Here is a 23,692-nt window from a genome sequence, read left to right as displayed (position 1 = left end):
TATAGCCTTCATAGATCTCACGAAGGCTTTTGACCTGGTCAGCAGGGATGTCCACCCAGGCTCCTCAGCATCATCAGATCTTTCCACAAGGACATGAAGGGCACTGTTGTCTTCAGTGGCTCCACTTCAGACCCATTTGACATCCGAAGCAGAATGAAGCAGGGCTGTGTTCTTGCGCCAACCTTGTTTGGGATTTTCTTCGCTGTCCTGCTGAAGCAGGCCTTTGGAACTGCAACAGAAGGCATCTATCTCCGGACCAGATCAGACAGAAAGCTCTTCAACCTCTCCAGACGGAGAGCAAAGTCCAAAGTCCAGCTGAAATGTCTGTGTGACTTCCTCTTTGCCGACGATGCAGCTATCACTACCCACTCTGCCAAAGATCTCCAGCAGCTCATGGATTGTTTTAGCAAGGCCTGCCAAGATTTTGGACTGACGATCAGCCTGAAGAAAACACAGGTCATGGTTCAGGATGTAGACTCACCTCCCTGCATTACAATCTCTGTGCATGAACTGGAGGTTGTCCATGACTTTGTGTACCTTGGCTCAACGATCTCCGACACTCTTTCTCTCGATACCGAGCTAAACAAGCACATCGGTAAAGCAGCTACCACGTTTTTCAGACTCACAAAGAGAGTCTGGTCCAACAAGAAGCTGATGGAACATACCAATATCCAGGTCTACAGAGCTTGCGTCCTGAGTACACTTCTGTACTGCAGCGAGTCATGGACTCTTTGCTCACAACAGGAGAGGAAACTGAACTCTTTCCACATGCGCTGCCTCCGACGCATCCTCGGCATCACCTGGCAGGACAAAGTTCCAAACAACATAGTCCTGGAATGTGCTGGAATCCTTAGCATGTATGCACTGCTGAAACAGAGACACCTGCATTGGCTCGGTCATGTTGTGAAAATGGATGATGGCCGGATCCCAAAGGATCTCCTCTATGGAGAACTCGTGCAAGGAAAGCGCCCTACAGGTAGACCACAGCTGCGATACAAGGACATCTGCAAGAGGGATCTGAAGGCCTTAGGAGTGGACCTCAACAGGTGGGAAACCTTGGCCTCTGAGCGGCCTGCTTGAAGGCAGGCCGTGCAGCATGGCCTTTCCCAGTTTGAAGAGACACTTGGCCAACAGACTGAGGCAAAGAGGCAAAGAAGGAAGCCCATAGCCAGGGAGACAGACCAGGGACAGACTGCACTTGCTCCCAGTGTGGAAGGGATTGTCACTCCCGAATCGGCCTTTTCAGCCACACTATATGCTGTTCCAGAATCACCATTCAGAGTGCAATACCATAGTCTTTCGAGACTGAAGGTTGCCAACCAACTATGACAAAATCAAATCAAGTCAATAAATTAAATGTTTACAATAAGTATAAGTTTAAAAACTTATTTAAAATAAACAGCGCTTCTAAACCTCCCAAGCAATTCCCCAAACAGCCCAAAGGCTGCAGTCCTAGCCACGCTTACCCAGAAGTAAGACCTACTGACTATAATTGTTAAAAGCATATACATAGTAACCTGTTAAAAGTACTTTCCAGATCTGTAACGATTCCCCAAATTCAGTCACATACCATGGTAGCATCATGTCTAATATATTAAAAATAAAGTATGTATTGAAATGAATGGGAACCCACCTGAAATTGGCTCATGACCCACCTAATATGTCCTGACCCACAGTTTGAGAAACACTGGACTAAGGGTTCATTGAATTAGGATATCTTAAATTGCACGACAGCTCTGATTATTATGAATCTATGTTGGCTGCAAGACTCTAACCTACTACTCTCCTCTCTGATCCTCTGCATGTGTTCTTTTACTCTGCCCCCCTTCCTGTTTTAATCCGTGAAATGAGTGGGGGATGAGGAGGTGGAAGAGCAGCAATAGAGGCAAGTGGAGGACAGAGGTGGGGGCCTTCCACCAATCTGTGCCTGAGGTAGGTACCTCAGGGCCCAAGCCTATCCAACTTTCCAGCACCAATGCGACCAAAATGCAGTCCTGAGGTAAGGGAACAAATGTTCCCATACCTTGAGTTCCCATACCTCCCCACTACAGGATGCAGTGCACACCCCATTGGCATGGCTACACCGGTGCTGGAAAATTGGATAGGAATTGGGCTCTCAGTTGTCCTCCTTGGTGACCTGTCCTACAGACCTGCAGTTTCCAGTCTTGGGGATGGAAAAATGGAACTCCATTCATGCGGTATGGGAATCCATGCTGCAACGTTTTTACATTGTAAAGAAATACTTTACAATATTTTGTTTTTCTAAAAAAGGGAAATGGCAAAAATGTAGTTTCTGGGCTTACTAAGTTTTTAACAAGAGCGAGGACCGAGGGGCTGTAATAGATGAACCTGGATGAAACCAAGCATCTTTAGAACTGGTTAGTGCTGAGATCAGTGGCCACCTGGAAAACCTACAAATGCCACCTTGAATTCCATAATATAAATGCCATAATTTTATGGCAAAAACAAACACTGGAAACTTGTTGAGGGAGCACCAGACCAGAACTACATTCTTGTATAGCTCCTATTTGTTTTGAGAAGAAGTTAAGGTTAAAAAAATTCAGACAAAAGCGGAGTACTTTTTCACCCAGCACATAATTAATCTGTGGAATTTGCTGTCTCAAGACATGGTGGTGGGCACTAGCTTAAATGACTTGCATGCATTAGACAAATGCCTGGAGGGGAAATCATATCCGTAGCTGTATAATGCCTCCAGATTCAGGGCCCAATCCTATCCGATTTTCCAGCACCAGTGCAGCTGTGCCAAGGGGGTGTGCACTGCATCCTGTGCTGGGGAGGCAGTCACAGCGACCTCCTTAAGGTATAGAGGTCCCTTACCTTGTGGCTACATTGTGGCTGCACCAGTGCTGGAAAGTTGGATAGGATTGGGCCTTCAGTTTTGTGGACGATTCCCCTCTTTTCTTCAGGACTCTTCTGAAGTCCCTGATCAGTCGTTTCCCCTTATGATTGGTTTTAAGTTGTCTTCTTTTGAGGGTGGGAGGGACGACGATGATCAGTTAAAGCACAAAACATTTTGATAACATTACATACAGTTTCCTCCTTTGAGAATGGTTTTTCCTGTATGTATAGGGTGTTTCTGAGGCTATAACTAGTAGCATGCAAAGAGGATCTAGCTGGTAAATGGTTTTTCCCCTTGCAGCCGTAAAATGAGAGAAACACATTTTATACGTGCTCTGTAGGGGAAACTCAAGAGTGTTCAGCAAAGGCGATTTGAATAGGAACTTTATCTCAGTGGTTCAGTGCATTTTTTTTTTTTTTGCTTGCAGAAAGCCTTAGGTTCAGTCCTTGTCACCTGCAGTTAAATGATTTGAGGTAGCAGGGCTGGGGAAATTCTCTGTTGGATGCCATCAAGAACCACTGCTAGTCAGTGTTGGTGGTTAGACATACCAGTGATCTGATGGGACTAGCAAGGCAGCTCTCAAGCAGCACTTTCTGTCATTTTTTATCCCATCCTTCTTCTAAGAAGCACATAGTAGTGAACATGGTTCTCAATGCTACCACTTACCTTTACCCCAAACCAGAACCTGATCAAGTCCTGGTAGTCAGTGGCAATAATCTTCATGAATTTGTGTGGCTTTGACAGCCAGTGTGGGATCATGAATTCAGCTGTAGACTTGGGAAACCTAATTGGAAATCCCTACTTGACCGTGGAACTCGGTCAAGCCACCTTCTCTCAGCATTAAGCACAGAGTTGTCGGGGCCGGCCCATCTGCGAGGCTGCCTAAGGAGGCAGATAATTGGAGGGCGCCCACAGAGAGAGAGAGAGAGAGAGAGAGAGAGAGAGAGAGAGAGAGAGAGAGAGAGAAGCAGAGCAGAAGAGAAAGTGTGGAGGAGAGGAGAATGATGGGCTAGAGTTCTGGAGACTCTCTAGCCAATGACTCTCCTCTTCTTCCTTTCTGAATCCAAGGAGTGGGAGGATGAGAGTAGTAGAGGCACTGCCTGGCAGTACACTGGCTATGGGGCTGGCATTTGGTGCAGCAACACTTTGCACAAAGGGGGTGGCATGTGATGCACCGCTACCAGTGCCAGTATAGCTTGGGCAGGTTCTAGTTTGGGGTAAGGCTAAGTGGTAGGGTTGAGAACCATGTTAGCTACCATGTGCTTTTTGGAAGGTCAGTGGGATAAGAAATGACAGAAAGTGCTGCTTGAGAGCTGGCTTGCTAGTCCCATAGTCTCTTATATCTTTGCAGAAGGAAGTTGGGTAAATTCCAGCAATCACATCCATTATAATTTACCATACAATCCTTTTGGTTCTGTAGCTCTGTCACTACAGAGCTCTGTAGCTCTGTCACTTTGTCAAAGGCTTGGCTTGCCTCTGTCAAACTGAGCTAGAGTGGAGAGTGAGTGGCAGGGTGGTGGCTGGCCTTTGTATAGAATCACAGGTTTCAGATTCAGGATGCTATTGACTGCCAGGGTGTTTGCCCTGTGCCTGTAATCTGGCAGTCGCCTACCCATGGTAAGACTTTGAGCACTTAGGATTGTTTTTGGGAAAGCGTACGTACTGATGGGTGGCAGCAAAATGGCGACACAATTGTAAAACATGCCTGTTTTGACCGTTTGGAAGCTATTAGTCACTTTGCATTGTTTATGAAGACTTGTCACAGTCCCTGTATTAGAATAAACATTTGGCACTGAACCGGTTAACAGGAAATGAAGCATCTTTTTTCCCCCATCAAGTGAGCTTGTGTTTTCAATTTAAAATAAAACATTTTCATTGTGGGCAAGGTAAGAGGCATTTGGAACTTGTTTTGCTGCTATCTTTTAACAATGAAATAATTATTTAAAGTACTGAAGAATTGCTTCTCCAAGTAGTGCAAAACAGGGCTTTTCACTTTTTTTTTTCCCCTTCCTGTTGTTGTTCTGGTTGTGGCAAGTGCTAGTGTTGTTCAAATGCCTTTATATCCCACCTTTCCAAACGTGATGGGGAAAACTCAAGGCAGCTTTCATCAAGATTAAAGAAAAAAACACAACCAACACACACTTTCACAAGTACCACAGTTGACAACAAGACTTGCTTTGTGCTGGACTGATACCCCAAACCTATCCCATTTTCCAGTGCCGGTGCAGTTGGGCCAGTGGGGTGTGCGCTGCATTCTGTGGTGGAGGGGCAGTCCCAGGGGCCTTCTCAAGATACGGGAACATGTGTTCCCTTACCACGGGGCTGCATTATGGCTACACCGGAGCTGGAAAGTTGGATTGGATTGGGCCCTAAGTGGCCTACTATCCTGTTGTTCCTCCAGCAGAGGAGAGGTATCTCCAGTTGCTGCCACCTCTTGATCTTTCCTTCTCTTTGTACCCTTCTTTTCTGACCTGAACCTTGGGAAGATGTGTGGCCCAGTGGTAGAACATCTGCTTTGCATGTGGAGGATCTTAGGTTCAAACCCTGTTACCATCTTCAAGAAGACTGCAGCAGTATTTCTCAAACTATGGGTCAAGAACCACTAAGTGAGTCACGGGCAAATTTCAAGTGGATCGCATAGCATGTAACTCAGCCACCATTGAAAATACAGAGCTGAAAATACAGGGTACAGAGCTTCTGGGCAGGGCGGGCTTCTGGTGGGAGAAAGGCATGGTGCTTTGCCCTAATAGGTGGGAAGATGGGATGCTGTGTAAAGGGGGAGGGCTTTGTGGTTGGAGAAGGATCTGTGCTCTGCTTTGACTTTCAAGCTGGAATGTTCGAATTCTGAGCTATGCCAAATAACAGCATGAGCGCACTGTGTAATGGGACCTTTGAATGATCACGGGTTAGGTTTAAAGCCTAAATTGATGATGTCACTTCTGGCCATGAGATCAACTCCAGGTTAATGATGTCACTTCTGGTGGGTCCTGAAAGACTGTCATTCTAAAAAGTGGGTCCCAGTGCTAAAAAATTTGAGAACCACTGGACTAGAGCAAAGAATTCCTGTTTGCCCTGCTGTGTTAGAGAGCCCGGTGGTCTGACTTCGTGTAAGGTGGCTTCTTGTCCTGTGTCTTCACCTGAAAGACTAGCTGAGGTGACTGCCTCAAGTGCCAGATTGGCAGGGATCACTGGTCTGAGCTGCAGGAGTACACTAAAGCTCCCAACTGGATCAGATGGGGTTACAGCCAGTCTATCACAGGTGTCAAACATTTTGTTCTCTCTCTCTCCAGCTCTGTTGCAGCCCCACCTGTGTCGCTATATGGGTGTGATTTGCTGATAAAAAAAGGATAGGGCTCTGCCAAACCCAGTTTTGTTAACAAGGGATTTCCTTAAGGAGGTGCAAGTTGTGACATCCCCTACAGGCTGCTGGGGGTCATTCAGAGGTTATTCTCTGTCATTCTGGAGCTCTGGGTACTCTCTAACAGAGACATCCCTATTGTATGATCCTTTATCCTGGGGTGGGAGTGAGGTGAGGAGAGAATGTTTGGCAACCTTCAGTCTTGAAAGACTATGGTATAAGCCTACAGCACCCAGTATTCCCAGGTGGTCTCCCATCCAAGTACTAACCAGGCCTGACCCTGCTTAGCTTCCGAGATCAGACGAGATCGGGCATGTGCAGGGTAACATTTGCTGTCGAGGAGAGAATGAATGCTTGATCTTTTATCTCTTTTGAATCATCTTAGATTCACTTTCCTGATGATGATTATAATTTTTCAATCAGCCATCATTTATATCCTGCTTCTCCCATCTGGAAGGTCATCAAAGTGGTTGACAACATTTAAAATTCATGTTTAATGTTTAAAATGTTTTAAAACTTTTAATACGATCAAAAATATTAAGGTGGCACTGCCCAATAAGTAAGCAGCACCACACTTAAAACACTTCATTAAATGAGTCAAGACCTGATAGCATAATAAAACAATGCTTATTGTCTAGAGCAGCCATTTTCATCCACTGTGCCATGGCACACTGATGTGCCGCGAATGGCCCCCAGGTGTGCCGCGGGAATTAGGGAGAGGGTCATTTATCAATAGGACCATTGGGGAGTGTGAGCCCCCATTGACAGCACAGTGCGCCTTGTCAATTGTCAAAAAGCTGATGGTGTGCCTTGACCATTTTAGTGCCTTGCCAGTGTGTCGCGAGATGAAAAAGGTTGAAAATCATTGGTCTAGAGAAAGGCCAGCAGAGATGGGGCTGGACCGACCCAGAGATAGGTGACCTGTCTCTGAATGCTAGATGTAGGGGAGTGGTAACAGTATCTTGTTGGGTATGGGTATGGTATGGTATGGTAAGTATGGGTATCTTGTTGTCGGGAGTGCTCCCACGTGGGCCACTGTGCGGTACATTCAGGAAGCTGGACTAGATGGGCCCTTGGTCTGATTCAGCGAAGCTCTTTTTATGTTCAGTGTGGGGCATTTCAAAGCTACGGTGAGATGACAGAGAAAGTCCTGCTGTCCCACCTTGGACATCTCTGATTACTTCCCCGTGTTGTGAAGTTGGGAATTGATTTTCAGCCATGGTGCCATGGCACACTGGTGTGCCATGAATGGCCTGCAGGTCTGCTGCAGGAGTTTGGAGGGGGGGTCATACATTAGTAGGGCTGCTGGGGGAGGTGAGCCTTGTCAATTGTCAAAAACCTGATGGCGTACCTTGACAATTTTACCACCTTCTTTAATGTGCTATGAGACAAAAAAAGGTTAAAAACTGCTGTTCTAGACATACAGAGAAGCTTTTCTGGTGTGCATTTAACCTCTGTTTGTCTTGATCCAGTGCTTGAATTATGCAGAGAAAGATGGAGGGGGCTTAATGACATCTGTGAGCCCTGCTCTCCTGCCATCCCCAATTTTAGCCTGATCTTCTTCTAAAACTTTTTAGAAGTTTTAGAAACTTCTTCTAAAAATTTTCTTAGTGCCCAGTTTGGTTATTGAATGTGCCAGAGATGGGGAGGGCAGTCACTCAATGGTTCTTTTTTTTTTTTTATGCAGAAGGTCCCAGGTTCAATTCCTGACATCTGTGGGTAGGGCTGGATAAGACTGATCTGAAGCCCTGAGGAGTTACTGCCAGTCAGCTTGATCAGCATTTCTCAGTGTTTGTCCTCCACCATACCACTTCACAGGGTCCACCTATTCGAAGTACCATCAGAAGTGATGGCATCATTGCCGGTTACTTCTGGGTTGGGAGGCCAGATGTGTCGCAACAGACATTGCCTAGGAGGCTCAAGGTGGATTGGAGAGCTTTTTTGAGTGTGAAAAAGCATGCTTTGGAGCTCTGCTTGCCAAGCCGAGCATCCCACTCCTGTTTGTTGTGCTGTGTTCCTGGTCTTGCTGCCGGGTGGCAGATATCCAGAAGTCCTACTGGTACCCTCAGACACCACCTCAAGTACCACTGGAAGTACCCTTACCACTGGTTGAGAAACACTGAGCTAGATGGATCAAGCATCTGACTTTATGTAAGATTAGCCTCCAGTGTAACTTTGGGAGAGGAGGGATCTGTTGTGCCCCCAGCTGGATTTGCTTTCAAGCAGTGGGGTTTGCTTAATTAACTTCATTCATTTTGGTGGTGTACTTCCTTAAGCAATCATGTGATAATAGGGTGCTTTGCTGTGGTCTGAGATTCTGTCTCTGTAGGTCGAGGCTTTCTAGTGTCCATTATATCACGAGAGTACAGCTGTGTTGTGATGTCGTGACCTTGTCTAGCTACGGGTATGCTTTGTGCACAGCCCCCTTCCACCCACCCCAACTGAATAATTGCAGTTAATTCAATCTTTGAGATAAAAGTTAGTGGTATCTAATTTGCTTGTGCTGTGGCTCTGCACTGTAATTACTCTGGATGTAATCAAGGCTCCATAAAGCACATCACTAGTTGCACATTCAAAGGGGGCTATCTGCAGCCAGGCAACCATTGAGTAATTTGTGTTAGAGCAGCACTTTATGGCTTCACACTTGTGGTGTTTGTTTTGTACTGTTGGGGGAAAGCTCTTGTCTGCACCCTGCTGAGTTATTGGAGGAGACAGTCCTTTACTCTCTTGTTTGCACTACTAGCAGCCCAATCGATAGAGGCCATTACACTCCGCTCCCGGCTTGGAGCAAGCTAATTGTTTTTGCTAACGTGAGAAACTGAATCCTGGCTTAAAGGCTGCGTGGTGACACATGCGTGCCCCCACTATCTCATTTATGATAAATGGGTAATTTTTTTGTTTTCTATGTTTGTCTACCTCCCGGTGGGGGTGTACACGACTCCTTCCTGCTCCCGGCCCAAGTCCATTACTCTCTAGCCCAGGGGTTTTCAAACTTTTTAGCACTGGGACCCACTTTAAAATGGCAATTTGTCAGGACACACTGGAAGTGATGTAATTAACCTGGAAGTGATGTCATGGCCAGAAGTGACATCATCAAGCAGGAAAATGTTCAACACCCCACATACCACAAAATCAAATCTTAAGTATATATACATAGCAGCCTGTTAAAAATATAGATCTGTAAGATTTCCCCCAATGGAGTGGCATACCATGGTATCATCGTCCAATATATTAAAAATAAAATACACATTTAAATGAATGGGGACCACCCTAGCCATTATACCACACCAGTAAACTAAGAAGAGCCCCACTGGATTAGGCCATAGGCCCACCTGGTCCAGCTTCCTGTATCTCATAGTGGCCCACCAAATGCCTCAGGGAGCACACAAGACAACAAGAGACTTGCATCCTGGTGCCCTCCCTTGCAACTCACCCTTGATGGAAATTTCCTCCATAAATCTGTGCAATGCCTTTTTAATGGCACCTAGGTCAGATTTCATCACAACATATTGTGGTGAGGAGTTCCACAGATTAATTACATGCTGGGGAATGAAGTATTTCCTTTCGTGTGTTCTAACTCTCTCCCCAACCAATTTTAGTGGATGTCTCCAGCAGGTTCTGGTGTTGTGCAAGAGAGAAAAGAACTTCCCTATATCCATCCCATGCTTAATTTTATGTGCCTCATTTCCCCTCTTGGGCATCTTCTTTCTAAACTGAGGAGCCCCAAATGCTGTAGCGTAAGCGAGTTCCCCAGTCTACCAATCGCTTTGCTTACTCTCTTCTGCACCTCTTCCAGTTCCATTAGATGCTTTTTGAGATGTGGCACTGCTTGATCTCTTTGAAGGGACAGCAGCCCTTAAAAGCAATTTGTCTGAGCCACAGGGGCAGCTGCCCTGTGTTGTATTTCCATTGCTAAAGCTCAGTCTACTGTTGCTGTGCTGGTGTTTGCCCCTTTTCTGTTCTTTCCTTGTGTTAGTGCCAGAATGGAGGAACGTAATGGAGTCTCATAGCACTATGCTTTCCTGGCTAGAGAAGCCCAGCACAGTGTTACAGTGGCTGTGCGCTTCTGTACGCATGATATTTCTCTTCCGCCCCGTCAAGAACAGGAGGAGATTGAGAAAAGAGGCTGCTAGTGGCCATAGCGCTGCTGCATTTTCCAGCTGGAGAAGCCCAGCAAAGCTATGACGGCTCTGTGTTCTCCCCTCTTTTCTCTCCCAACTTTAATGCAAAGATTAAAAGAGTAAGAGTGCTGTGTCTGGCAGAGTGTGAGGCTGAAATCCAATGCACATTTTCTTGGGAGTAAGCCCCACTGAACACACTGGGCCTTACTTCTTAGACATGTCTAGAATTGCGCTGTCAGTGTAGTATGGTGGTCTCCAAATTGTGGGACCGCTGCGTTAGGAAAAAGCGTTTCCTGCGCAGCCTGGCACTTATCATACCATGCCGCCGCCTCTTATCTTTCCATCCAGTTTTCTTACAAACTCATACTGGGCAGCCACTTCTGCAGGCTTTGTGCCCAATTGTGATCCTGATCCTTGTGCCGCCTGAGACCAGGACCCCAAAATGCCACCCCCCTGTGTGGCCCAAAGGCCTAAAAACATAACTTTTGGTTTCCAGAGAAAACCAAAAGTGACATTTTTTAGGCCTTCTGAGGGCCAGAGAGGCTGCATGCTGTCTCCTTGGCCCCCAGTAGTCCTGATCAGAAGTTAAGTTTTTAAGCCTTCTGGAGGCTCGAGAAGGTCTTCTAAGGTCCTGTAAACAGGCCTGAAAGGGGGGAAGAATGGGAAGCAGGTGAGGGGGTCATGACACAGCCCCCTGCCGGTTGGCGCCTTGGAACATTTGCCCCCACAACACCCTCGGGTATGCCAGTACCTGCAATTCGATTTCTGGGTGGACGTGGCCACTAGATGCGAGTTTGTGGGGAGATCAGATGGAAAGATAAGAGGCCGTGGCATGGGATGGTGAGTGCCGTGCCACGCTGTGGGGGGAAGGTTTTTTATAATACTGGATCCAGCCCATGGGCTGTAGTTTGGAGCCTGCTGGTGTAGTAGGAAGAGTAGGCAGGGCTATCAACTTAATTTGTTAACACTAACAGGAACTTGCATGCACTCGCCATCATTCTGGGCATGTATGTTTACAGCTAGAAGACATGAAAGTCAACTGGACTTCTTTGGTGTCCAGATCCTCAGCATAATCCTGAGCGAAATAGCCACACCTTTTATTCTGACAAGGCTACAAGGTGTGTCTGGTGAGTGGCAGTCCCAAGGTGGCTTAAAAGATTAGTGGTGAACTTTATCTCTGAAGCAGTGCTTGTGGTTTTTTCCTGCTCCTTGGCTGGTAGGTCTGTGTGAAGAGGGTTCTACAGATCCCCCCCAGGAGTGCTGTTCCCCCAAATGTGCTCCATGATTTGTAGGAGAGCATGGAATCTTTCTCCATCTGCACTGGCTTTGCAGACAGAGCATGCGAGAGTTGTGTGTCTGTGACCTTTTCAAAAGCCGAATATGAAGTAAAAACAAGTTCCGGCCCCTTTTGCTAGCCTTTTGATATGTGTGGAGGAGGATTTGAGAAGGTTAGTGGCAGCCTAAATAAAGGCAAATCTACCTTTGTTAGATGCTTCTGTGAATATGTGACTGTGAATATGTGACTTGTAAGTACAGAGTTTTTGGGGCTTTAATCTGCTTTACGGTCTGGAGATTTTGGGCTGTGGGTTCTGGGCAAAGGGAGGGAACATGACCATGGGATATAACCACAGTTCGATCCCTGCGTGGCTGTTGAACATGCAGGGTAGCTTTCATCTAGGGTGGCTTACAAGATAAAAATGGATGAAGTATTCATTCGAATACTGTTATTGAGCATTTGCAGAGTGCATTTTGCATGTGTAAAGTGCTTTACGTATATTATCCTGATGAAGGCCTTATCATCGTGCTGCGATATCAAGAATCATCACTAGCCTCGTGTTGCGGTTGGTTGAGAGGAAATGACTTCTCAAAGGCTACCAGCCATGTTCAGGGGAGCAGCGGTGGCGTAGCTGGAGGGGGGGCGGAGCACTCAACCTGGCAGGGAGGTGGGCAAGTGGCCCCTCAATTCGCTCATAATACCCTGAAAATGGAATGTACGACCCTCTGCCAAGTCAACTGAGTTAATTTCTGCTTTTCTATAGGAAGAAAACCACCTTTCAGAGCGCGATACCATAGTCTTTCGAGACTGAAGGTTGCCAGCTATAAATAATAGGGAGAAAAATACGCGTAAACTCCTCAAACCAAAGCGAAAAATCTTGACTATCGTTGGAAGCTGTGAAAAAGTCACAAATTGCATTTATTGTGAAAATTATGAGTATTTTCTCACCCAAATGGCATGGAATTTATTTTCCATCAATACTGAGAGATACTTTTCTCATCCCTTTTTTTTCTGGAAAGACGTGGATCCTTAAGTCTTAACCACAAGATCTGTTTGGTGGTTTTCCACATGGGTTTGGGTGGGCATATAGGGGTGTGTGGGATTCTCCAAATAGAAATTCTGTGATTCCGTGAAACAGGAATTTCACAGTTGTGCACCAAAGCAGGCATGAAATTTGGCACTGTAAAAGGCATGTGGGCTACTTAAGTGCAATTCTGTGCATCTGCACAGAACCCAATTGAATGGGAACCTCACTCCTAGTAAGTGTGTGTAGGATCACAGCCAGGCATGCTTTGAATTATGCTCCTGGTAGTATAAAGCCTTTCTTTAGGTGCAAACAGGTTGTTCTCACAATTCAAATCTGTCAATTAGTATGCATACTTATTCAGGAAATGTATTAATTAGAAAATGGAAAACTTGATTTAACTCCATTATTATAATTGGTCCTTTTTCTTAGAGATTTAAATTTATCTGCTCTGATTCACCTTTGTGTTTAGCCTGTGTTTCCCCGCTGCTGCTGCGCTATTAATATAGAGGAAGAAATTATTATAATTAGGTGGGCCCAGGAAGCTGTTCCACGTCAAACTCCGCTCTTTTACAGTGTTTCCTGTTGCTGCAGAAAGTGACCATGGAGATGTGCCCAAAATAAATGCTGCATGTTACGGATGTTCCTACTTCCAAGAAATATCACTGTACACTGAGGATCTAGGCAGGATGCATGAAAAAAATCCCACGCACTTGGTTGCTTGCCTTCCTAGGAACCTGCAATACTTTCCAACCTTGAATCTTGTTATGGATCAGTGTGACCTGTTTTTCACGAATGCTTGTTCCGAAATTGAGTTCTGGACAAGGCAATGGCTTTGTAGATGCTCCTCTGTCACTTAGCATCACCACAAGTGACTGTTCAGATGCCATCTGAGGAACATAAGCAGAAAATCAGATTCAGATACCAACTGATGCAAATAATTATCATAAAAAAATTTGTGCTTTTTGAGTGTCATTCTTATTACAACTCTGCAAGACAGTGGTTCTCAAACCTTTTAGCACCAGGACTCACTTTTTAGACTGACAGTCTGTCGGGACCCACCAATCGTGATGTCATTAACCTGGAAGTGATGTCATGCTGGACGTGACATCATCAAGCAGGAAAATTTTTAACACCCCCCATATGTCAAAATCAGATCAATTTAAGTAAGTAAGTAAATGGTTTACAATAAGGATAAGTTAAGAACTCCCTCCCAAGCAGTTGCTGGTCTGTTTAAAAAAGTTCCCTGAACATCCCAAAGGCTGCAGTCCTATCCACACTTACCCAGGAATAAGTCCCATTGACTATCAAAAGCATATACATAGTAGCCTGTTTAAAAGTACAGAACTGTAACATTTCCCCAAATTGCAGTCACATACCATGGCAGCATCAAGTCTAATATAGGAAAAATAAAATACACATTGAAATGAAAGGGGACCCACCTGAAATGGGCTCATGACCAACCTGTGGGTCATGAGCCACAGTGGGTGCTGAGCCACAGTTTGAGAGACACTGCTGTAAGGTGTTATTGTCCTCCTGTTGCAGCTGGGGAGCTCAGGCTGAGAGGAAATAGCTTGTCTAGGGTTACCTAGCAAATTTGTGACAGAGGTGAAGTTTGAACCAGGGCAGTCCTGATTTGTGGCTCTGTCACGTAGCCATTATGGGCCCCTGGCTCTCAAGGTGTGATTTGGTTTCTGTGTTGGGCTTGGCCTGCCAGTAGCATCTCACTGCTCTATCAGATATTTTCAGTTTTTTGTGTGTGCTTTTATGGAAAACAAAATTTTTCTTAGGTGGAAAAAAAATCAGTCTAGGACTCTAAAGGAGAGCTACTTTTGAAGACCGGATCCACACCTGTTCCCGAGTCTCCTTGCCCATGCCTGTTGGTGAGGAGGTTGTTCATGCCTCTTGAGATGCTCAATGCAAATTTCAGAGAGAGAACGGTCAAAAATAGTGGAAGGGGGAAACGGGTCACACGCCACACACTGAGCAAGCTGGTGCCAATTGAGAAAACCCAAGAAGTGTTGTTTACTCTGTTCGTTTAACTTTCAGTTGCTGTGACCCGGGTGGCACTTGCAGTTGTGAGAGGCAGACTCATTCAGTGATCTGTCTGTCTCCTTTAGGGAAGGAAGTTGTATGTTCTAAAAATGGAGAGATTTTTAGATCAGCTTGTCAGAAAAGTTCCAAATCCCCTTCCCTCTTGAAAAAGCAGATTCATTGGGCAATTTCTGAAATTACCCTGCACATGCCCAATCTTGTCTGATCTCGGAAGCTAAGCAGGGTCAGGCCTGGTTAGTACTTGGATGGGAGACCGCCTGGGAATACCAGGTGCTGTAGGCTTATACCATAGTCTTTCGAGACTGAAGGTTGCCAACCATGTTCTGAAATTCTAGAATTCCTGTTTAAACAAAAAAAGGACAATCGTTTTTTAGCATGGCAGTTGCGTTTGCCCTGACGCAGCTGGCATTGGCTGCAGCAAATGGGTAAAATGTGAAAAGTAGTTGTGTGTTTCCAAACATGTGAGGACATGTAGTGGGTTTGTGTCAGAGAGCTACAAATAATTGTCCCCCAAACAGCCATTACTGTGACCTGGTGATCCTGACTCCAGTGCCCAGCTGACATATACAAGCTGACACCCCTCCCTTTCTACCTCTTTTTTCCATTTCATTTACTATCTTGTTCCTTATCTTCCTGCTTACCTGATGGAGAACTGGAAACTGGATTTTTAATCATGGAAATAAATTACCTGAAGCCTCTTTTCTTTCTGATACAGTAGTTGTGTACCACTCAAAGGTATTATCTGTCTGTTTTTTCAAAAGTGAAGTTTGCCCTCCAGTTCTTCATGGGTGTGTGATATTTGGTGAAGTTCATAAAACAACTTAATAAATGTGCTTAAAAAAAGAAAGCGTGCTGAAATTGACAGTGGTTCTCTTGTGCAGGCAGATTTGAAGCATGTGCCTGAAATTATGTGTGTCTTTCATACTTTATGTATTTTTTATATCAGATACAGTTGCAGTGTAAGGCATGTACTTTTCTCGAACTCCAAAGTGTTTTGGTCCTTACACTGCCACAAGATAGCTTTGATGCTGAAATGCGAGACTCTGGTCAGTATCACCATTGATAGATTGTATTTAGATTCTCTTCCTTTTGCTTTTCTCCCAGGCAGATGAGAAGCAAAGGTCATTATTAGACCATTACTGTGCTGCCCTGAGATTCACCCTGGTTCCAGATCTTTCCCTCATTTTTCAAGTGTTGTGATACCACCAGGAGTTCAGCCTCAGAAAGCTCAGATGTTCAGACAGGCAACCCTCAAATATACTCAACTGTGGTGCATAACTGATTTGACATTTTTGTATACATAACTGAGTGTGTGTAATGGTGGGAGAGAGAAAGAAATGTGTGCATTTGGGTGGGTCGGTGGGTTGATGGCAGATGGACTTTAAATAAAATATGTTTGAAGGTTACTGCTGATGCCAAAAATGTAGAACAATTTTGAGAAAAATTCCTTTTAATCAGAATCCTTGTTTAGGGGGATAAGATTTTTTTTTGGGGGGGGTGGTTGGTTGTTGTGAAAATGAGTTAGTTGAAGCTGCGTTCAGGCAGTTACAGAATTAACTGGAAGGTGGTTTTCATTTGGCCATCTAAAGAGCCTTGGATGAACATGTCCTATTCACAGGCACTGAGGGTCCTGTGGACAAAGTGGGGGGTCAGAGAAGTAACACGGGGCAATTGCTGTAAGGATGGATATAGGAGAAGGGTAAGATGGGGCATGTAAGGCAGCCTTTGTGGTAGTTCAAATTGTCAGTTATTGACACACAAGCTTGGCTGTGGGTGTTATGCGTTTGGCATTTTTTAAAAAAAAGTTGTAGTGCAACTTCTTATGATGTGATCCGGTAAACAGAATTGAGAAGCTTTTGTTGGACTCTGGGGATCGTTGTGCAACTTTCCCTGAAACAGCTGGTCTCTACCCGTTCTCCTATTTGCATCCTCTTCTGTTCAGTGGTGTTCTCCTTCCTCTCCATTGGGTAGAGTTGAAACAGGAGGTCAGGAAGGATAGCTTAAATGGGGGATAATCAAGGAAATGCAAAATTGAGTAATTCCTGCCCTTAAAGGCCAGCATGTCAGCTAAGTAGTCAGGAAAGGACTTAAATAGGAAAAAGAAAAAATCCTTTGGGGTGAAATTGGCCCAGATGAGTCCTTTTTAGGCAGGAGATTACATACAGTTGACTATTTTTGTGTTTCAGCTGTTTTTAGAATATGCACCTCAAAAAATAAAAAAAGTACCTAAGCGCTGTAACAAAATCTGAAATCCAGTTGAATATTGCCGTTTCATTAATTCAGAATCCAGCTTTAAACATTCTGAGAGATGTACCTGATAATCAGCATAATTTTGGTGACTCCATTTCATGTTCATCCTGGACCAAGAAATTATCATTATTGCTGCAGAACACTGTGTGCTTTCTAATTTATTTTAATTTGATGTTGAGTCTCATCAGTTCCAGTGCCACCACTCTTATGTACTTGGATCGATTTAAATATTTGAACATTGCACACGTTATACATTTCATGATGTTGTGGATTTTGACAATTTAATGTACATACGTATCCCATGTTGGATGCTGAAATGCAGCTGTCTACAAATCTGTTTGCTAGTGCCAAGGTGAGTGCCCCCAGACCTGTTGAGGACCCAAGCACAGATGGCCCTTCCCAGAGGTCTTGTTTTCACTGCTGTTTTGTGACAGTGAGAAACCGCAAGAGTCCTTTCTAAACAAGGAGTGAGGCTCCTGCCATTTCCTTTCATCCTCATATCCAAGTGGAAATGAGATAAGGCAGTGCTTCTCTCCCAAGCCTTTTGTGTACACTAGGAGATTTGGGAGAAGACAGAAGAGTTGGTGGCAACCACAAGCTTGTAGACCAAGTCAGACTGGGCCACTGTTCAGGAGAACATGCATTTTATGGATCTGCATCAGGAGAACGTGGAATATCTCTGAAGGAAGGGGTAGAAGTTGAATGAATTCTGTACTGTAGAATTGCTGTAACTGCAGTGGGTCCTCCTTATCCACCTCACCCGCAGCTGTGACTCGGTGCCTTCCAAACACATCCAAGAGGCCTTCTGAGGCGTGGGGAGGTTACACACAGCCTCCCTGCTCCTCAGAAGGCCTCTCGAAGGCCTTCCAGCAGTGTGTCCCCCCCCCCAAATTTAATTTTCTACAGAAATCAGTATTCATGGAGGAGGTCCTGGAATCGATCCCCTACAGATACTGAGGGCCAACTGTATTCTCAAGACAAAAGCATATGAAATTATTTGACATAAAAATGCTCAGAAACTTACAACACAGTCAACAACAAACAGAAAAAAAATTGACTGACATTGGATAGTTGATACAAGTTTCAGCTTTGAATCAATGAAATATCGACACAATATATACGCCATTCCTAACAGTGCTGGTTTTTTGCATTTCTGTTGGTTTTATTTTGGGCAGCTGTAGTTGGTTATAATGATTTGTAAAATTCTTCGGAATTGTTCCCAGTGCCCTGATGACAATGGGGATTGCTGTTGTAAGTTTTGTCCATGGTTGTGTGATTTCTATTGCCAGGTCATGGTACTCTGTAACTTTTTCTACTTCTTTTTCATCAGTTCGGGCACCTCTGATATATCAATTATCCACACATTTGTTTTCTATCACAGTTATGCCCGGTGTGTTATGTTCAAGCTTTTGGTCTGCTTGAATTTGAAAGTCCGACAGGATCTTGACTCGATCATTCTCAAACACCATACCTGATGTTCCTAAGCATTTTTTGATCCTTCAAATTTTACTTTTTGTATAATGTCCAATGAATTAATCTTTCAACTCTTTGTAGTTTGTCCGCGTGATCTTGCTGCATTAACATAACAGATGAGGCACAGTTTTGTCTTTTCTTGGTAAAGTCGGCACGAAGGATTGTCACTGATTTTCTGAATTTTAGTCCTCATACTCTTCTAAGAAATTGTTATTATTTACGAGAAGCAGTATTAGGGAATTTTGTTTTAAACCATTTCTGCCCAACATTTTGTATACTCAGCAGGGATCAAATGTGTACACCTGTGGGCTGGGCAGAAACGGGTTCATGGGGTCTTGCCAAGTGGAATGTACTTCTGCAGCCAGTACTGTGTATGTTTACTCAGAAGTACGTCCCACTAAGTTGGATTCGGTTGCCCACCAGTAAGGATGTATAGAACTGCAGCCTTAAACTGTAAGTCATCATGTGCCGCCTACATGTTGAAGTGGGTTATATATATCTATATATATAGATAGATAGTCTGAGAAGACTCAGCTCAACCACAGTAAGGATGCTGTCCATGATTAATGCTGGTATTGTTAATACAACAGTTTGTACTGTGGCATAGTGAGGTTTTCAGATTATGAACTAGAGACTCTTGCAGCCTCATAGTTTGAGAAAGATCCTGGCTTTTGCATAAGATAAGCCTCCTTGCCTTCCTGTGTCAAAGAGGACATCTCTTCAACAGAATCGCAGCAGTCTACTATTTGACTAGAGGGTGGATTTTCTGGTTTTGTTTACAAGAAATTAAATTACTTACCAATTAGACTGAGTCAAAATTTAATTTTGAAATGTCTTAGAGACAACCAAAGGCTCTCGGCTCCCTTTGTATCGGGTAGTGCCAGATTACAGAATGCAGACATCTGAGCAAGGGCATCAACAATCGCTCAGCTGCTGATTCCCAGATGCGCCGTGGCTGCTCCCCAGTGCTCTGAGCTGACAAATCTGCCCTTGAACAGGAGAAATGCACTTTTAAAGGCAGCTTAATGTCAGTGTATATGTTCAGGCCATTAACAGCATTGCTCTGTGACTCTTTTCATTTACAGTTTTGAAATGCAGAATTATAAATAATATCCCTAGACTAAAAGAAAAAAAATGCAGAAAATAATGGCATTTGTTTTCTAAGTGTGCAAAGTGTGCAAAGTGCCGGTGGCCTCGAACTGTCGACCTTGTGGATGTTATCTTCAGAGGCTCTACCCTCTAGACCAGACCTCCTGCCCTCTAGACCAGACCTCCTGCTGGTAAATGTATGATGTAAACCTTACAACTGTATTGCATGTGTTACACCCAAATTACAGGTGAGGAAAACTGAGGCAGAGAGAGAGAATTGGCTGTCTAAGGCTGCCTAGCAAGGATTGGTGGCAAAAATGAACTGGGGAAGCCCTGATTCACAGTTTGGCATTTTAGCTACTATGCTACACTCACAATGCAATTCTAGCCATGTCTATCCAGAAGCAAGTTGCATTGTGTTCAGTTGAGTTTACTTCCAGGAAAGTGTGGATAGGACTACAGGCATTGAAAATTGTGTTATAGTTAACGCAAACTCCTTTATAACAGCCTTGTGAGGTGGGTTAGATTAAGAATTAGGATAACTGGCCCAATTTCACCCAGAAAACTTCATAACTAAGTGGGAATTTCAACTTGGGACTCCAAGTTAATCCAACACTCTGACCACTACAGTACATTGGCTTTTTCAAACTTTAAAAATGTTTATCCTGCTTTGCAGTAGAAAGATTTTAAGTGTGCAGTGTTTCAATAAACAGATAACTTGTTTTCATATTAAAGCATTCCACAAAAAGCAACAGTAAAGCATTAAAACCTCCCAACGTAGCAACATAATAATCTATGTTTATTAGTACTGTCATTTATATAGTATACATTCAGCATCATTGATGTTCCTGATGCTTTACAGCAGAAGAGCAGAGCTTGCCCCCTATGAGCAAGAGGTCCTTGCCCACTAGGAGCTCACAATATTAAAAATACTCATAAGTGAGACAGCAGAGAAAAGGTATGTTTTGCAGAAGGCTTATTTATGGAATTGATGTACCCCTTTTCCACCATGGTGTGGCCAAGTCATAAGAACATAAGAACAGCCCCACTGGATCAGGCCATAGGCCCATCTAGTCCAGCTTCCTGTATCTCACAGCGGCCCACCAAATGCCCCAGGGAGCACACCAGATAACAAGAGACCTCATCCTGGTGCCCTCCCTTGCATCTGGCATTCTGACATAACTCATTTCTAAAATCAGGAGGTTGCGCATACACATCATGGCTTGTACCCCTTAATGGGTTTTTCCTCCAGAAACTTGTCCAATCCCCTTTTAAAGGCATCCAGGCCAGATGCCATCACCACATCCTGTGGCAAGGAGTTCCCCAGACCAACCACACGCTGAGTAAAGAAATATTTTCTCTTGTCTGTTCTAACTCTCCCAACACTCAATTTTAGTGGATGTCCCCTGGTTCTGGTGTTATGTGAGAGTGTAAAGAGCATCTCCCTATCCACACTGTCCATCCCCTGCATAATTTTGTATGCCTCAATCATGTCCCCCCTCAGGCGTCTCTTTTCTAGGCTGAAGAGGCCCAAACGCCGTAGGCTTTCCTCGTAAGGAAGGTGTCCCAGCCCCGTAATCATCTTAGTCGCTCTCTTTTGCACCTTTTCCATTTCCACTATGTCTTTTTTGAGATGCGGCGACCAGAACTGGACACAATACTCCAGGTGTGGCCTTACCACAGATTTGTACAACGGCATTATAATATTAGCCATTTTGTTCTCAATAGCTTTTCTAATGATCCCAAGCATAGAATTGGCCTTCTTAACTGCCACCGCACATTAGGTCGACACTTTCATCGACCTGTCCACCCCCCCAAGATCTCTCTCCTGATCTGTCACAGACAGCTCAGAACCCATCAGCCTATATCTAAAGTTTTGATTTTTTGCCCCAATGTGCATGACTTTGTCATGTGTCAAAAGTCAGTGTACAGATAACAAAATAAAAACAAAACAAAACTGTAAATCAATTTTTAAAGAACAAAAGTTGAAGCAGTCCAAATCCATGTCAAAACATCAGCAAAAATGACAGAGAACCACAATGTCAAGCAATGGTGGAGAACTCCCAAAGGTAGAACAGAGTGATGTTGTTTCAATTAATGACATTAAAGGGGGATAAGCAAACATTTCATGGAAGGGCATGTCAGAGCTTTGTGATAGAGAAATACCCATCAGGAAGCTTGGATTGCCTGCAGCTCCCTGTGGTTGGCAAGCCTGGGGTTGCTGCTCTGTGTTCGAATTATGGGGAAAAAGACCTAAAGAAATTCTGAATTCACCCCCACTTTGACTCTCCCCGATTTTAGCCAAATGTCTGTCTGTGGGCTGCTTCCCATCCTTGGATTCATTTTACATGTTCTGTTTAGCATCAAGATAATTGCTACAATATTTGCATAGTTATCTGCTTATATTTCAAACTTCTTTTCCCTGATTGACCAGGCAAAGCAAGCCTCTTGTTTCAACTCGCCCCGTTGGACATTCCATGTGTTTGTTTTTAATGTGATAACTCCATTGAACTTTGAGGTATTGGAGTGAAACTTGGTCAACCTGTTCAGAGCAGAGTTCTGTGTTTGCAGTTTAAATAGCAACTCGGCCCCCAACCCCCACACTGGTTTCAATCAGCAGAGGCAGTGCAGTGCAGTGGTTTTACGCTGTCAGCATGCAAGCTGGTATGCATGTTCAGAATGCTATTCTGCGCTACATGTGGAAAACCATAGCACCTGTTTTTCAGGGGGCTAGCAAACACGCAACAGCATTCAAACAGCATACAGCCAGATGCAAAGGAGTGACAGCAAAATATTTATTATTATTATTATTATTATTATTATTATTATTATTATTATTAATAGTTGTTATATACCACTTTTCAACAGAAAAGTTCACAAAGCGGTTTACAGGGGGAAAAAAATCAAATAACTAATGGCAAGTTAAAATCAACTAATGGAGAGTCAGGGTGATGTAGTGGTTTGGGAGGTGGACTGAGACCTGGAAGATCCAGGTTCAAATCCCCCCTCAGCCACGAAGCTTCCTGAGTGACCTTGGGCCAGTCACTTTCTCTCAGTCTCATCTACCGCACAGGGTTGTTGTGAGGGAAAAAAGGAGGGGAGCAGCTGTATACATTGCCCTGAGCTCTTTGGAGAAAGGGCGGTATAAAAATGTGATAAATAAATAAATAATGGCAAGTCACTAGTAACTAATCACAAGTATCTTGTGTGCTCCCTGAAACATTCTGTTGGGCCAGTGTGAGATATAGGAAGCTGGACCTGGGCTTGATCCAGGGCTTTTATGTTCTCAAGTTATTTTTTATCCAAACCCATAGGGTCCAGGAACCTGATTCCACATCACAAATCAATCTCTATGTTAGGTAAACCCAATAAAGGAAGACTGCGATGTCAGACTGAAAGTTGATGTGTAGGAGACAAATGAACTATGAGCTGTCTTTATGCTTAGGCCTGCTCTTTTTTTCTAAAATTGCAACAAATGTTGCACCCAGACTTTCAGGTTTGGGTTCTCACCATATGTGTGTCTCTCTGAGTGAAGCAAACAAAGTTGAAAGCAGTATAGACACACTGTAGCCAACCACAGTCATGGCTTCCATAATTCTTCTTTCTTTTAGAATCAGGAGAGGGAGAGAAGGAACAGCAGAGTGGAGGCTATCATTCCATGAGGTGTTTGTGTGTGCCTGTGTGATAATTAGCAGTCCCCCTTAAGTACAAGAAGTTTTTCCCCCCATCTTATACTAGGCACTGCTCAGGCTCACACCCACACATATGTAGAACAGAATATACGTGGCCAAGGGCAGATAATGTTTTAATCTACTTTTCAACCCTTGCTCGCTTGGGATGCGAGCAGCACATCATTAGTCTGTGGAATTCCTCGCCACAAGGTGTGGTACTGGCCTTCAGCTTGGATGTCTTCAAAGGGGGTTTGGGTCAAGGTTGTGGGGAACAGGACTGTAATTGGCATGATAGTTCTGTGCCACCTTCAATGGCAATTCAGTGTACAATCAGCAGCAATATACCTCTGAATACGTGTTTCCTGTTACAGAGGAGCTGTGGATGATTTTTTGTGTATCTGGTGGGCTTTGCTTGGTCACTGTGGGGGAACAGGATACTGGACTAAATGGGCCTTTGCCTGAACCAGCAGAACTTTTCTTACATCTTTACCATTTTTGGTCATTTTGTAGTCACA

The 23,692-nt window shown here is 44.3% G+C and overlaps 1 protein-coding gene and 2 pseudogenes across 1 annotated transcript in view; 2 read left to right on the top strand and 1 right to left on the bottom strand.

Moving 5' to 3' along the window:
• CSK (C-terminal Src kinase) overlaps nucleotides 1-23,692 on the top strand; it is a 94,971-nt gene that overhangs the window by 7,943 nt on the left and 63,336 nt on the right. The gene's annotated exons all lie outside the window — the stretch shown is intronic.
• On the bottom strand, nucleotides 6,440-6,557 carry LOC136659537 (5S ribosomal RNA; annotated as a pseudogene).
• LOC136659820 (5S ribosomal RNA) lies at nucleotides 14,858-14,976 on the top strand (annotated as a pseudogene).

This window comes from Tiliqua scincoides, chromosome 8 (genome assembly GCF_035046505.1).
Source record: "Tiliqua scincoides isolate rTilSci1 chromosome 8, rTilSci1.hap2, whole genome shotgun sequence".
Classification (NCBI taxonomy): Eukaryota; Metazoa; Chordata; class Lepidosauria; order Squamata; family Scincidae; genus Tiliqua; species Tiliqua scincoides.
Note: the sequence above shows the minus strand (reverse complement) of the source record. Positions and strands in the feature narration are given on the sequence as shown.